The 15,661-nt window shown below is 41.0% G+C and overlaps 1 non-coding gene across 1 annotated transcript; it reads right to left on the bottom strand.

Moving 5' to 3' along the window:
- Positions 1-14,737: 14,737 nt before the first annotated feature.
- On the bottom strand, positions 14,738-14,844 carry LOC147920876 (small nucleolar RNA R71). The gene has a single exon (XR_015591904.1). It is a non-coding gene; the product is annotated as a small nucleolar RNA R71 (small nucleolar RNA).
- Positions 14,845-15,661: the final 817 nt, after the last annotated feature.

Genomic DNA, 15,661 nt, shown 5'->3' with positions numbered 1-15,661 from the left:
TTTTGGGTTTTTTATGCAAATAGATGCAGACTCAAATGAATAAAACTAGCATGCAAAAATTTGAAATAAAAAAATTAAGAAAATAAAACACAATGTTATATACATTCTCAGACTCTCCCCCAAACTTAAATTACACAGTCCCTTTGTGTAAATAAAAGTCTGAAAAAGAAATATGAGAATCACACAAAATGAAACAAAATAAAATGCAATGGTATAAACAATGGTTTGGATGAAAGTGGTACCTCATGAGTTGGTGAAGAAGGAGGTTGTGGCAGCCTCCATGCTTGCCAACGTGTACCCAGGATTGTCACCGGCTTCAGCAGGCGCCAGGATTCGCTCATCAAAAACCTCGGTTATGCGCACGGACGACCTGCTCGGACCAGCATCCGAGGGGTTGATCGGGTAAGGCATCGCGTAGGTTGAGAATACTAAGGAGAGAAAAGACTAAAAAAAACGTAAGTTATATTTACAACTCTGTCGTTGGGATTTCCTCCCAAGAGAGCTTGTTTATATTCGCTAAGCTTGACTTTTGACTCTTATCATACTGGTGCGGGATCGGTGAGATACAGAGATGACCCCGCCTCTGTGCTCTCATTCACCATGTATTTCTCCACTCTCTGCCCATTAACGGTAAACTCGGTCCCATCCTTCCCGAGTAAAGTCACTGCTCCATAGGGCATAACTTCTTTAATTGTGAAGGGTCTTGACCATCTCGACTTGAGCTTCCCGGGGAACAGCCGAAGCTTCGAGTTGAATAGAAGGACTTTGTCTCCAGCTCTTAAATCCTTGTGTTGGATCTTTTTGTCATGAAAGGCTTTGGTTCTTTCCTTGTAGATCTTCGAATTATCATAAGCCTCTAACCGTATTTCATCAAGTTCGTGGAGATCTAGTACTCTTCTTTCTTGAGCAGTCTTTATGTCCAAATCAGGAGTTTGGTCGCCCAAATCGCTTTATTTTCTACCTCAACTGGTAGGTGACAGTTTTTTCAATAAAGAAGCTGGAAAGGAGTTCGCCCAATCGGTGTTTTGTAAGCTGTCCTGTAGGCCCATAACGCATCATCTAGCTTGAATGCCCAATCCTTTTTTGTGATTCCCACGATCCTGGCCAATATCGCCTTGATCTGTTTATTACTTAGCTCTACTTGTCCACTGGTTTGTGGGTGGTAAGCTGTTGCGACTTTATGCTTGAATCTGTGCTTCCTTAACAAGCCATCGAAAACTCTTTTAATGAAGTGGGTTCCTCCATCACTGATCACTACTCTTGGGATTCCAAATCTTGGGAAAATGATATTTTTGAACATCTTCATTACAACCTTGTGATCATTTGTCGGGCTAGCGATTGCTTCGACCCATTTTGAGACATAGTCGACGGCCACCAGGATGTACATGTTTCCATTCGAGGGTGGGTTGAAAGGTCCCATGAAATATATTCCCTAAACATCGAAAACTTCGACTTCTAAGATCGGCTGTTGAGGGATTTCATTCCTCCTACCGATGTTACCCATTTTCTGGCATGGGTCACACTTTGTTATGAAGAGTTGTGCGTCTTTGAACATGGTTGGCCACCAGAGACCAGCTTGAAGTATCTTTTGGACGGTTTTGAAGGTAGCGAAATGACCTCCATAGGCGGACCCATGACAGTGCTCTAGTACCCCTCAGACTTCTTCCTCTGTTATACATCGTCTGAACAGGCCATCTGTCCCTTTTTGTATAAATAAGGCTCATCCCAGTAATAGCTATTGACAACCCTGAAGAACTTCTTTTTGTGAGCATCATAGTCCTTAGGAATTTCCCCGCACACCATGTAGTTCACGAAATCTGGGTACCAAGATAGCTTAGCCGACTTGATTGCCATGAACTCGATCAACCCTGTTGACTCGGGGATCGAGTGAGCTATCGTGTGTCTGATCGTGTGGCTCATTTCTTCCTAGAAGTGGATGTGCATTAGTCTCTCTTCGGGCATTGAGTAATCTATTGGAAGTGGATCCTCAATTCTCATTCTAGACAAATGGTCTGCCACCCCGTTTTCAATTCTTTTCTTATCTAGAATCTCTATGACGAATTCTTGCAGAAGAAGGATCCATCTGAGAAGCCTAGGTTTGGTGTCTTTTTTTGAATAAATGTACCTTAGGGCGGCATGATCCTTGTAAACAATCACTTTCGATCCGAGCAAGTAACTTTGAAACTTCTCAAACGCAAAAACCACATCAAGGAGCTCGTTTTCAGTTGTCGCATACCTTGTCTGGGCATCGTCCATGGTTCTGCTGGCATAGTAGATCACATGGAGCTTTTTATCTATCCCTTGGCCAAGTACCGCCCCCACAGCGTAATCTGATGCGTCCCACATGATCTCGAAAGGATGATCCCAATTAGGTGCTTGAACTATTGGTGCACTCACCAAAGCTTCTTTTATCTTGTTGAAAGCATCCAAACAGTCTTTGTCGACAATAAATTCTGCTTCTTTGCAAAGGAGCTGCGTTGACGGTCGGGCGATCTTAGAGAAGTCTTTAATAAATCGCCTGTAGAACCCTGTGTGACCTAGGAAGCTTCTAACGTCTTTCACCGATTTAGGAGGTTTCAGTTGAACCATCACTTCTATCTTAGCCTTGTCAACCTCTATCCCCTTTTATGAGATCTTGTGGCCTAGGACTATCCCCTCCTGAACCATAAAGTGGCACTTTTCCCAGTTTAACACTAGGTTGGTTTCATCACACCTTTTGAGCACCTTGCAGAGGTTTGAAAGACAGGATGAGAAAGAGGCTCCATATACTGAAAAGTCATCCTTAAAAACCTCCACCATCTCTTCTATTGAATCCAGGAAGATGGACGTCATGCATCTTTGGAAAGTTGCGGGAGCATTGCACAAACCGAAGGGCATCCTCTTATAGGCAAAGGTACCATAAGGGCAGGTGTATGTCGTTTTCTCCTGGTCGGCAGGGTGTATAGGGATTTAGAAAAACCCACTATACCGGTCAAAGAAACAGTAGTAGGGGTGGTTAGCGAGCCTTTCCAGCATCTGGTCGATGAAGGGCAGAGGAAAGCGATCTTTCCTAGAGGCTGCATTAAGCTTCCTATAGTCAATACACATTCGATGACCTGTTATTGTCCTCATGGGAATTAGCTCATCTTTCTCGGTTTTGACAACGGTGATTCCTCCTTTCTCCAGAACGCAGTGCACCGGGGACACCCAAGTTCTATCAGAGATGGGGTAGATAACTACAACATCGAGCAACTTTAGAATTTCCTTTTTCACCACTTCCTTTAGGTTCAGGTTTAGCCAACGCTGAGGTTTTACACTAGATGTCGTCTAGGTTTATCCGGTGGGTGCAGAGTTTAGGGGATATACCCTTGATGTCATCTAGAGTTTAGCTTATTGCTCCCCTATAATTTCTTAACTGAGTGCAAAGCAATTTCAGCTCTTTTTCGGGGAGGCTAGAATTGACGATAACTGGATAAGTTGAGTTAGGTCCCAAGAAAACGTACCTTAGCCCAGACGGAAGAGGTTTGAGTTCTACTTTAGAGGCTTTCGACTCGGACCAATCATCGGTGGTTTGGAGTTGCGACTCGAAATGGTGCTCGATCACCCGACTCGGTAGAATGGTCGTGTTAGTGATCGGGATGGTGATCCGGTGGTCTGGTGTTGAGCAGCTGCACAACATGACCCAGGAGGTGACAACTGACTTTTTCAAGCTTCGGTTGTCGAGCATCATCCCCTCCTTTTCAGCCTCCCTCATGTCTTCACTTAACTCCGGCTCGATGACTTCCCGAGAAGTATCAAGCAATTCCTTATAGAACTCTGTTTCTTGGTGCACGAATCCCTCCTTGCTATCTTTTGTTAGCGCTGTTTGTAAACAATCCCCGATTGTTACTTCCTCAAACGCCTCCTCACACAGTTTTTATAATTCCTCTATCCAGAAGGTTTGCCCTGCGATTGTGGGCTTTTTCATAGTTTCCCGAATATCAAACTGCATAGTAAGGTCTTCCCCGAGCTTCAGATCGATCTTCCCATTCCTCACATCTATCATTGCTCCTACGGTGGCTAAGAATGGTTGTCCTAAGATAAGCGGATCCCTTGGTACTACATCCATTTCCAAAACCACAAAGTCGGTTGGTACGTCTACTGATCCTACCTTGACCGGCAAGTCTTCCAACACTCTACTTGGCAACCTTTTAGTTCGATATGCCAGAACTAGTTGGATGTCGGTGGGTTTGAATTTCTCAAACCCAAGACGTTTGGCTACAGTTAAAGGCATTAAGCTGACTGATGCCCCCAAGTCGTATAGACATCTTCCAAACGTCAAAGGTCCAATCGAGCAAGGTAATGTGAACTACCCCGGGTCGCTTAGTTTCTTAGGTACAGTAGTCCTTTGGAATATAGCACTGCACTCGTGATTGAGTATGACCATTTCTTGAACTTGCTTGATCCGTTCCATCACCGCATCCTTCAGGAATTTCTGGTAAGGGGGTATCAGGGTGACAGCGTCCATTAGAGGCATGCGAAGCTCGAGTTCCTGCATCTGTTTTTCGAACAATGCCTTGTACTTCTCAAGAAGTTCCTTGCGAAACCGTCCATGAAATGGCAAGGGTGGCTTGTAAGGTGGAAGGATGAATCGTCTCTCTTTCTGTTTTTCTCCTCCTGGTTTGTCTGTAGGTGGTGGAATTACAGGAATGTCCACCCGATCATCAGCCCGGGTGGTGTGATCGGGTAAAGGGTCGGGTTGCTCTATGGAATGGTTTGGTGGATGAGTAGGAGTGGGCGGCTGACGGAGATCCTCCCCATCTAAGAGTCTGACTGGTTTTGCGGGTGGTAGCGGTTGCTAGCGATTTGTACCAATTACACAAATCGCTCCCAATCGCTCTAAACCACTGAATTTCAAAAGCTGCTTTCCGCAAGCGTTTGCGGTTGCGGGCGATTGCGGTTGGATTTTTTTTTTCTTAAAACTTGAAACAAACCAATGATAATGAAATATTTTTTTTATATATCTTTTATCTAACTATTTTATTCATTAAGGATTGGAGAAAATGAAGTACGAATACGATTGAGAGTATTAAAAAATAAGCAATTTGAAGAAAATAAGATTTCAATTAACAATAACCCATAAAACTTGATGTAAATTTAACGACACATCGCACATATGTTGAAACATGTTTTTTTTTATGGATGATGATAGAGATGAATGATGGATGAACAGGTGGATGCAAGGTGTTTCAATTACCCTTATGTAGTTGTAGCATAAAGGATGTCAAACCATAATGAGTGTGATACAAGCAATCAGGATGTGAATACTCATCTAAGTCTAGCCAAATATGATGAATGAACTTTTACTAACAACCTAATGATGATTATGAAATGCAGAATGTAAAGCTACTAAGACAGGATACTAAATGCCAGGTAAACAATAAAACAAAGCAGTAATGAATCTAAACAGGGACAAGAACTATACTAATGCAAGACAAGTAATGAAACAAGATTAAACAGAAATGAAATGGATGCAACAGAAATGAAACTTGAATGAAACATGAAAAGAAGCAGGTATGATGCAGAACATAAACCAGAACTCTGGGATGAGCTCGAGCAAGCACTCGATCCGATGTGCGATTGAGTGGGTGGTCGAGTTGACAAGCGAATGAACAGAAACAGAGCAAATAATGAAAACAGAGCAAATAGCAAGCAGTTAACAATACCCAACATGGAAATCAATAAACAAAGAAAGGTCCCAAGAATGGATTCATGGGATGGACTCAAGCTATGGTTATCTAAATTGGTCAACAAACCTCAATCAATAATGAGCTATTTCTAGACAATGATCTTCTAATACATGTTAATCCATTCTCATGACCATAACAATCAAGCCAAGATACTTCTTAAACCTAGTTCTCACTAGCTATTACATATCAAAGCAGGCATTAAACAACCAGATCATCAATGTCAAAAATCATAGTAAACATCTAATCTCTTAGCATGCTTCATGATAATCTCTATTATTAGCCTTATCTAACAACTTAGACATTAGTATGATGCTAAGAAGCTTAAGATCTACCCTTACCCTCTCAGTATAAGAATATCATAGAGTGCATCTAACCCAGAAGAGATATTAAGCAATCAATCTTGACCAATTGATAACAGGATTTTCACCCAGGGTATCAATTCCCTATGCAGTTGTAGTACAAAGGGTTATCAATCCAAATGGTTGTTATGCTAGCAGATAAGATGCAATCAGAACTATGCAACTCAAGCCAAGCAATAGTTGGGTTTGATCGAACAATCCTAGAATAAATAAAAGAAAGCGAATATAAACAAGGAACCACATGACCTAAGACTCGATGCAAGCATTCGAGTACAGGATCGGGTGGGGTGATCGAGTAAGCAAGATAAGCAAGAACAGTTCAAGGTGTTACACGAAACAGGTGATCGTGTACCTGTTCGGGTAAAGGATCGACTGATGAATAAAAATGCAAGCAATTAAAATACGAAAACTTCTAAGGATGGGGTAATCGAATCTTAAGTGTCCCTGACCAATACAGATGTCTTACTTGCCTCAAGCAAATATTCCCTAGACAATGAATCTCTAAAATCTTGTTAAAACACTCTCTTGATAGAAACAATCAACCTTGATCACTCCCCTACTCAACTCTTGTTGGAGAAACATGATCAAGCAAGCATTGAGAACCGATTCATTATTGTCAATAAACCCCTTACTCATCTAATCTCTTAGGCTAAGTGAGTAAATCTCTAGCATTGGTTGATTCAAGCATTTCATCTACACCTCTCGGTGGTAAAACAACTTAGATCTAATCTCACCCTCTCGGTTAGTTGACCGCATTAAGAACACCAACCTAGAAGGAAATCTATCAAACATATACAATCAAACTAAGACATCCTAACCAATCAAGGACACAAAATCATCTATCCCATCCCTAGAAACTTTGCTACACTACTCAGAAATCATTGCAAGAAACATAAAAACATGCATGGACAAAAATTGCATTGTATTAAAAGATAGAGTAGAGAATAGAGAGTACAAAGTAGAAATCTAAAGAAATTACAAAAAATTATAAAATAAATCCTAACAAAAGTGAAAAGTGTTTTGAGTCGCTCTAGATCTCTCCCAGAAGCTCTCGCTCTCTGTTCTAGGGTCTGCGGCGTGCTCGTTTGCGAGGAAAAAAAGGGGGGTTTATATATGGAAACCCCTTTGACCTAGCCTCCCAGTCCTGCCCGAGGGTCTACTCGATGGGGTATACGAGGATAAGGTCGGGTTACTCCTCGGATAGATTTTTGGGCTGTTCTTCCTGAGCTTGGATCCTCCTTGATCGTGTTGGGGTTCGGATTGTTCTTCCAGCTCGATGGCTCCTTCGGGTACATGCTCAGATTTGTCCTTGTTTCTCTCCATTTTAGGCTCTAACGCACCTGTTTTCATCCAAAGTATGCAAATGCAAGAATGCAACACCCTAAATGGCCTAAAAGTGAATTCCTACAGTTAATGACCTACAAATGCTAAATTAAGGGTATAGACAATGCAGAATGTAGACAAAAAAAAGATGCTAAAAACATGTAAACTAGAGAGTTATCAGACCCCCAAACTTAAATCTTGCTAGTCCTCTAGCAAGGAAGTAGGAGGGTGCGGTTTGAAAACAAGGACTCATAACCTTTATATGCTAAGCGAAGGATTCAAGTTATAGTCCTTAAAGATTGTCTAATGGTGCTAAGATCAATCAATCATATTTAAAAATATTTTTCTGTGCTTATCACTATGTAAAGAACATCTCTTTCACATTCATTTAAGTGTTTGGCGAATTCTTGCAAATGGAAGGTGAATCAAGCTCAATCGGTTTCAAGGGTAAGACTTTTTGGTAAGATGGTTTCAAGCAAATTCTTTGGGTGGTTTTCTCTCAAAAGAAGGAATGCTAGACAGTTGTGAAAACTATCTAAGATTGAGAACAATTTGGGCATACAAAGCTTAACTCTTGATAATCTACCCTTTTCTCATTCACCTTTTTTATTTAAACCCCCCTAGAATTAAACTACCCACAACCTTGATTTTAACTCTCTCTTTTTTTTTTTGCAATCCTTAAGGTTTAAACTTTAAACATCGAGCTCTCTTCTTCTTCTTTTTTTTTTTTTTTTTTTTTTTTTTGTTTTTTTTTGCTAAACTCCTAATATGTATATTTTTTTCTTTCTTCTTTTTCTAGGAGACTAGCAAGATGTTTCCTTCTTTTTCTATTTTTCTTTCTTTTACTAAGAGACTTAGAGCTACTTGATTCTAACCTTAGGGACTTCTTTTCTTCTTTTCTTTTATTCCTTAACCCAACCCAAATAAACATGCTAACCACCTATCTTTCAAAACCGATTCTATTAGCAACTGATCCTCTTGTGAGCTTCCCTCACCCCAACAGGTTGCTTTTGAGAGCACACATACTCCTTAAAATCATACTCATCCGAGTTGTCTCCCTGTTCTTGCCCAGTAGTCTCTCTCTCTTCAGCTTCGGATTCCTCCTCAGGGTTGTACACCTGATAACAGGTTTTTCACCCAGGGTATCAATTCCCTATGCAGTTGTAGTACAAAGAGTTATTAATCCAAATAGTTGTTTATGCTACCAGGAAGGATGCAATCAGAACAATGCAAGTCAAGCCAAGCAATAATGGGGTTTTGTCTAACAATTCTAAAATAATAAAAGAAAATAATATAAACAAGGAACCACACGACCTAAGCACTCGATGCAAGCATTCGAGTACAGGATCGGGTGGGGTGATCGAGTAAGCAAAGAAGGTATGAACAACTCGAGGGGTTACTCGAAGCAGGTGACCGTGTACCTATTCGGGTAAGGGATCGAGTGATGAATAGAAATGCAAGCAATTAAAATATGAAAGCTTCTAAGGATCGGGTAATCGAATCCTAAGTATTCCTAACCAGTACATATGTCTTACATGCCTCAAGCAAATATTTCCTAGACAATGAATCTCTAAAATCTTGTTAAAACACTCTCTTGATAGAAACAATCAACCATGATCACTCCCCTACTCAACTCTTGTTGGAGAAACATGACCAAGCAGGCATTAAGATCCGATTCATTATTGTTAGTAAACCCGTTACTCATCTAATCTCTTAGGCTAAGTGAGTAAACCTCTAGCATTGGTTGATTCAAGTATCTCATCTACACCTCTTGGTGGTCAAACACCTTAGATCTAATCTCACCCTCTCGGTTTGTTGACAGCATTAAGAACACCAATCTAGAAGAAAATCTATCAAACATATACAATCAACTAAGACATCCTAACCGATCAAGAACACAAAATCATCTATCCCATCCCTAGAAACTTTACTACACTACTCGGAAATCATAGCATGAAACATCAAAGCAAATATAAACGAAAATTGCATTATATTAAACGATAAAGTAGAGGGATAAGAGTACAAGATAGAAATCTAAAGAAATGATAAAAAGTTATGAAATAAAATCTAAAACAAAAGGGAAAAGTGTTTGAGTCGCTCAGTTCTCTCACAGAAGCTCTCGCTCTCTGGTTTGAGGGTTTGCGGCATGCTCGTTTGCGAGGAAGGAGAGGAGGGGTTTATATATGGAAACCCCTTTGACCTACCTGCCCGAGGGTCTACTCGATGGGGTACACGAGGATGAGGTCGAATTAGTCCTCGGGTAGATCTTCAGGTTGGTCTTCATGCTCTTGGATCCTCCTTGATCGTGTTGGGGTTCGGACTCGTTCTTCCAGCTCGATGGCTCCTTCGGGTACATCTTCGAGTTTGTCCTTGTTTTTCCCCATTTTAGGCTCTTAAGCACCTGTTTTCATCCAAAATATGCAAATGCAAAAATGCAACACCCTAAATGGCCTAAAAGTGAATTCCTACAGTTAATGACCTAAAAATGCTAAGTTAAGGGTATGAATAATGCAAAATATGGACAAAAAGGGATGCTAAAAATATGTAAATTAGAGAGTTATCAGACCCCCAAACTTAAATCTTGCTAGTCCTCTAGCAAGGAAGTAGGAGAGTGCGGTTTGGAAATGGGGACGCATAACCTTTATATACTAAGCGAAGGATTCAAGCTATAGTCCTTAAAGATAGTTTAATGGTGCTAAAATCAATCAACATACTTACAAATATTTTTCTATGCTTATTACCATGCATCGATCTAGTTCAACCTCCAACTAAAAGTAGAGAACATCTCTTTCACATTCATTTAAGTGTTTGGCGAATTCTTGCAAATGCAAGGTGAATCAAGCTCAATCAGTTTCAAGGGCAAGGCTTTTTAGTAAGGTGGTTTCAAGCAAATTCTTTGGATGGTTTTCTCTCAAAAGAAGGAATGCTAGACAGTTGTGAAAACTATCTAAGATTGAGAACAATTTGGGCATACAAAGCTTAACTCTTGATAATCTACCCTTTTCTCATTCACTTTCTTTTTTTTATATCAAACCCCCTAGAATTACACTACCCACATCCTTGATTTTAACTCTTTTTTTTTTACTCCCTAAGATTTAAACTTTAAACTTCTAGCTCTCTTCTCTTTTTTTTTTTTTCTTTTCTTTCTTTGCTAAAATCCTAATATGTATATATATATATATTTTTTTTTTCTTTCTAGGAGACTATAGCAAGATCTTTTCTTTTTTTTTTTACTTAGAGACTTAGAGCTAATTGATTCTAACCTTAGGGACTTCTTTTTTTTTTTATTCCTCAACCCAACCCCAAATAAACATACTAAACACCTATCTTTCAAAACCGAATCTATTAGCTAGTTAAAATTATAACTTAGCTAAATCAAAAGGCAGTTCTTTGTCGTTCTCAATACTGTCAAGGTTTCACAACCTATAGCACAACGAAAAAGGCCTCACTCAACAATTCACAACAAGGTTTGAAAGAAAGGTTTGGGTTCATGGGTAGGACAAACAAATCGGGTTAAACGAAAAAGATTGGTGAAATGGAGTGCTAACCCGAATTTAGAGCTACCATGAGCAAGTATTCAAATTCCATAAGCAAGACAATTTAAGTTCAAATTAAGTCCAATAATATAGAGATGTTCCAATGTTCAAGCAAGTGGAGGAAGCATTCAAAAGACAAAAGGTTCTAAGCAAAGATTTTTCATTTTTTTCCAAAGATTGATCTAGCAACAATGAACTGTGACTAAGGGCTGTAGCTTCAATCCTAAGGTTTGATTTTAAACAAGGTAGTTTTAATCATTGTCCCCTAAAATGCGTATGCAACAATCTTATATGAAACAAATTAGACTCAATCCTAATATGTAAATGCAACTACATGAAAACTCTTTTTTTTTTTTTTTTTTTTTTAAATTTCAAATTTTTTTTTTGGGGTTTTCAATGCACATAGATGCGGACTCAAATGAATAAAACTAGCATGCAAAGATTTGAAATAAGAAAATTAAGAAAATAAAACACAAAGTTAAAAATATTCTGGACCCTCTCCCAAACTTAAATTACACAGTCTCTGTGTAAATAAAAGTTGGAAAAAGAATCCAAGAGTCACACAAAATGAAATAAACTAAATACAATGTTTTTTACAAAGATTGGATGAAAGTGGTACCTTATGGGTTGGTGAAGAAGGAGGTTGCAGCAGCCTCCATACTCGCCAACGTGTAGCCAGGGTAGTCTCCGGCTTCAGCAGGTGTCGGTGTTTGCTCGTCAGAGAGCTCGGTGATATGCAGGGACGACTTACTCGAGGGGTTAATCGAGGGGGGGTATTGCGTAGCTCATCTTGTAGGGCATCGGATAGTACGACGAGTATGGCAGGAGAGGTCCAGAGTGATCACCCGTATAGCCACTCGCAAGGTGCATCATATACGGCATTGTATATGGCATCTTGTATGGCGCAGGGAAGAGTCCTGAGTAATCACCCGATTGTGTGCTCGATTGGTGCATCGGATATGGCATCGTGTACCCCATCGGGTTAAGCGTTGGATAGGCGTCTGAATGGCTTCTCCGCGATGCTTCAGGTCATGTGATGTTCTCCTCAGCTTGGGGCTCGTAGGATGATGCTCTGTGAGGTTCTGGAGGTGGAAGTCCTCGAATTCCTCCTAGCGGTCCGCGTCTCCCCATCCAAGTTGGTGTGTGTGCTGAGGTAGGAGCTGCGACACATCTTGCCTTGTCTTGCAGCTCCTTGGTCTGACCTCCCATAGTCTTCACCGAACCGGTGAGATCCTTCACCTTTCTCACCAAAAACTTGTTCATCCTCTTCAGCCATCCGATCCTCTTGTGGGCTTCCCTCACTCCAACCGGTTGCTTTTGAGAGCAAACATACTCCTCAAAATAAAAATCTTCCGAGCTATCTCCCTGTCTTTGCCCGACTTCCTCTCTCTTCTCAGCTTTGGATTCCTCCTCCGGATTGTACAGCTCCTCCAAAGGTGGTACAAAGTCGATGTTATCTCCCAGCCGGACCTTGGTGCACATTACATTAGGTAGGATAATTTGTGCGGCTCCGGCGGTTGGATGGACGAACTTGAAGAGCATCATGTCGTTAGGCCTCTCATAGGCCAAAAATCTCACCAGCACGAGGTAGTCGACGTCCAGCCATCTCGGATCGTGTACCACTTTGATAACTCTCTAATTTACATGTTTTTAGCATCCTTTTTTTGTCCATATTTTGCATTGTTCATACATCTAACTTAGCAGTTTTAGGTCATTTACTGTAGGAATTCACTTTTAGAGCATTTAGGGTGTTGCATTTCTGCATTTGCATATATTGGATGAAAACAGGTGCTAAAGAGCCAAAAATTGGGAAAAACAAGGACAACTCGAGCATGTACCCGAAGGAGCCATCGAGCTGCAATAACAAGTCTGAACCCCAACATGATCGAGGAGGATCCAAGAGCATGAAGAGCAACCCGAAGATCCACCCGAGGAGTAACCCGACTTCACCCTCGTGTACCCCATCGAGTAGATCATCGGGCAGGTCTGGGAAGCTAGGTCAAATGGGTTTCCATATAACAACCCTCTCTTCCTCTAGCTTGCAAACGAGCACGCCGCAGACCCTGAAACCAGAGAGCGAGAGCTTCTGTGAGAGAACTGAGCGACTCAACATTTTTCTTCTTGTTTTGCATTTTTATTTTGTAGTTTTCTTAGATTTTTATCCTTTACTTTCTCTACTCTACTCTATCTTTTAATACAATGTCATTTTCATTCATTTTGATTGCTTTGTTATTCGTTTCTATGTCCGAGTAGTGTAGTAAAGTTTCTAGGGATGGGATTGATGATTTTGTGTTCTTGATCTGTTAGGATGCTTTAGTTGATTGTGAATGATTGATAGATTTCCTTCTAGATTGGTGCTCTTAATGCTGTCAACAGACTGAAAGGTTGAGATTAGATCTAGGGCGTTTACAAATTCTACAGGCCGAAAGGAGTAGATAAAATGCTTGATTTAGCCAATGCTAGAGGTTTACTTAACTCTGAGTAACAAAATTAGATGAGTTTAAGTCTACTGACAATGATGAATCGTTCTTAATGCCTGCTTGTTCATATTGCTAGTGCGACAGTGTGGTAATGTGTTCAAGGTTGATTGTTGCTAGTGTGAAAGTGTAGTGACAAGGTCTTAGAGGTTCATTGTCTAGGAAATAATTGCTTGAGGCATGTAAGGCATCCGTACTGGTCTAGAACACTTAGGATTCGATTACCCCCATCCTTAGGAACTTTCGTATTTTATTTATTTGCATTTCCTTCACTTACTCGACTACTTACCCGATCAGGTACACGATAACCTGTATCGAGTAACACCTCGAGCTGTTAATATCTCACTTGCATACTCGATCACCCCACTCGATCCTGTACTCGATTGCTTGCATCGAGTGCTTAGGTCATGTGGTTTACTTATTACTTTGTTTATTTTAGAAATCATTAGAACCAAAACCCTAATTGCTTGGCTTGACTTGCATTGTTCTGATCATATCCTTCCTGCTAGCAATACACAACTATTTGGATTGATAACCCTTTGTACTACAACTGCATAGTGGATTGATATCCTGGGTGAAAACTTGTCTATCAATTTGGCGTCGTTGCCATTTGGTTGATTTCATTTTGCTACGTTTAGGATTTCAGCACTTGCTAGATCAAGTTCGTTTGTTTATATTTGGTTCAGATACTGACTTGTTTGCTTTCGCATTGTTTATTTTGAATCTCAGGTACAACCCGAACACCCACCCGACCCTTCACTCGATCACCTGGATCAAGTTGATCCTCGTGTACACACTCGGACACATACCTGTGCATGCAAACACGATCCAGAGGTAGCCAGAACCTGAGTCCTTTCATCGACAACATCGACAGACCTCAGTTACTCAGACAACAACAAGTTCAACAAGAACCATCAATCATTGAGGAGACGATGAATAATCAGAACGGTCCACCAGCTCCTCAAGCAAGGACCAATATAGGAGCAGGAGATGCTCCATCTACTCACACTCAAAGGAATGGCATTGTGCCACCAGCTGTGCAGAACAATAATTTTGAGATCAAGAGTAGTCTCATCCAAATGATACAGAGCAATAAGTTTCATGGATTGCCAATGGAGGACCCATTGGATCATCTGGATGAATTTAATAGGCTCTGTAGCCTCACTAAGATCAATGGAGTCAATGAAGATGGATTCAAGCTCCGGCTTTTCCCATTCTCTTTGGGAGACAAAGCACGAATCTGGGAGAAATCGCTCCCTAAGGAGTCCATCACCATTTGGGAAGATTGCAAGAAGGCATTCCTGGACAAATTCTTCTCCAACTCCAGAACCGCAAGGCTGAGAAACGACATTTTCGGCTTTGTTCAGAAGAACAATAAAACGTTCAGTGAAGCTTGGGAACATTTCAAGAGATAAACTACTCGATGTCCACATCACGGTTTCAGTAATGCTTCATTGCTGAGCACACTTTACAGAGGAGTGGTCCCCAAGATACGGATGCTGCTGGACACCGCAAGCCATGGTAACTTCCTCAACACAGATGTTGATGAAGGTTGGGACCTAGTTGAGAACTTGGCTCAATCTGATGGCATCTACAATGAGGAATATGATCGCTCTGTGCGATCTACAGGAGAGGAAGATGCCAAGTACAAGAGGGACATGAAAGCCCTCAATGACAAGCTCGAACAGCTTCTCAACTAGCAGACGCATGTTCATGCTATATCAGAGGAAGAGCAGTTTCAACAACAAGATGGGGAGACTATGCAACTAGAGGATGTTAACTACATCAACAACCAAGGAGGGTACAACAGAGGGTAAAACAACTTCAAGCCGAATCCGAATCTGTCTTATCGGAACCCGAATGTTGCGAATCCTCAGGACCAAACTTACCCATCTGCAGTTCAAGGGAACCAGATCCAACAGAAGCCTTTTGTCCAATACAACCAAGGTTATGCACCTAAGCAGCAGTATTCAGGAACCTACAACCAACCACCTGGATTCCAACAACACCAAGGTCCACCAAACCAATCACAAGAAGCTGAGTTACGCGGTCTCATTCAGCAAATGATTCAGAATCAGGCTACAACTTCTATGGACATCGCGAAACGGTTCGCAGAGATGAGCAACAAGATCGACTCAGGGTACAATGATCTCAATGCCAAGGACGAATCACTTAACACAAAGTTTTGATACCTGGAAGGCCATCACAACAACTAACCAGCCCCAAAGATCAACCAACTTCCAGGTAAAGCTGTTCAA

Source organism: Camelina sativa, chromosome 19 (genome assembly GCF_030686135.1).
Source record: "Camelina sativa cultivar CO46 ecotype springtype chromosome 19, ASM3068613v1".
In the NCBI taxonomy this organism is placed as follows: domain Eukaryota; kingdom Viridiplantae; phylum Streptophyta; class Magnoliopsida; order Brassicales; family Brassicaceae; genus Camelina; species Camelina sativa.
Note: the sequence above shows the minus strand (reverse complement) of the source record. Positions and strands in the feature narration are given on the sequence as shown.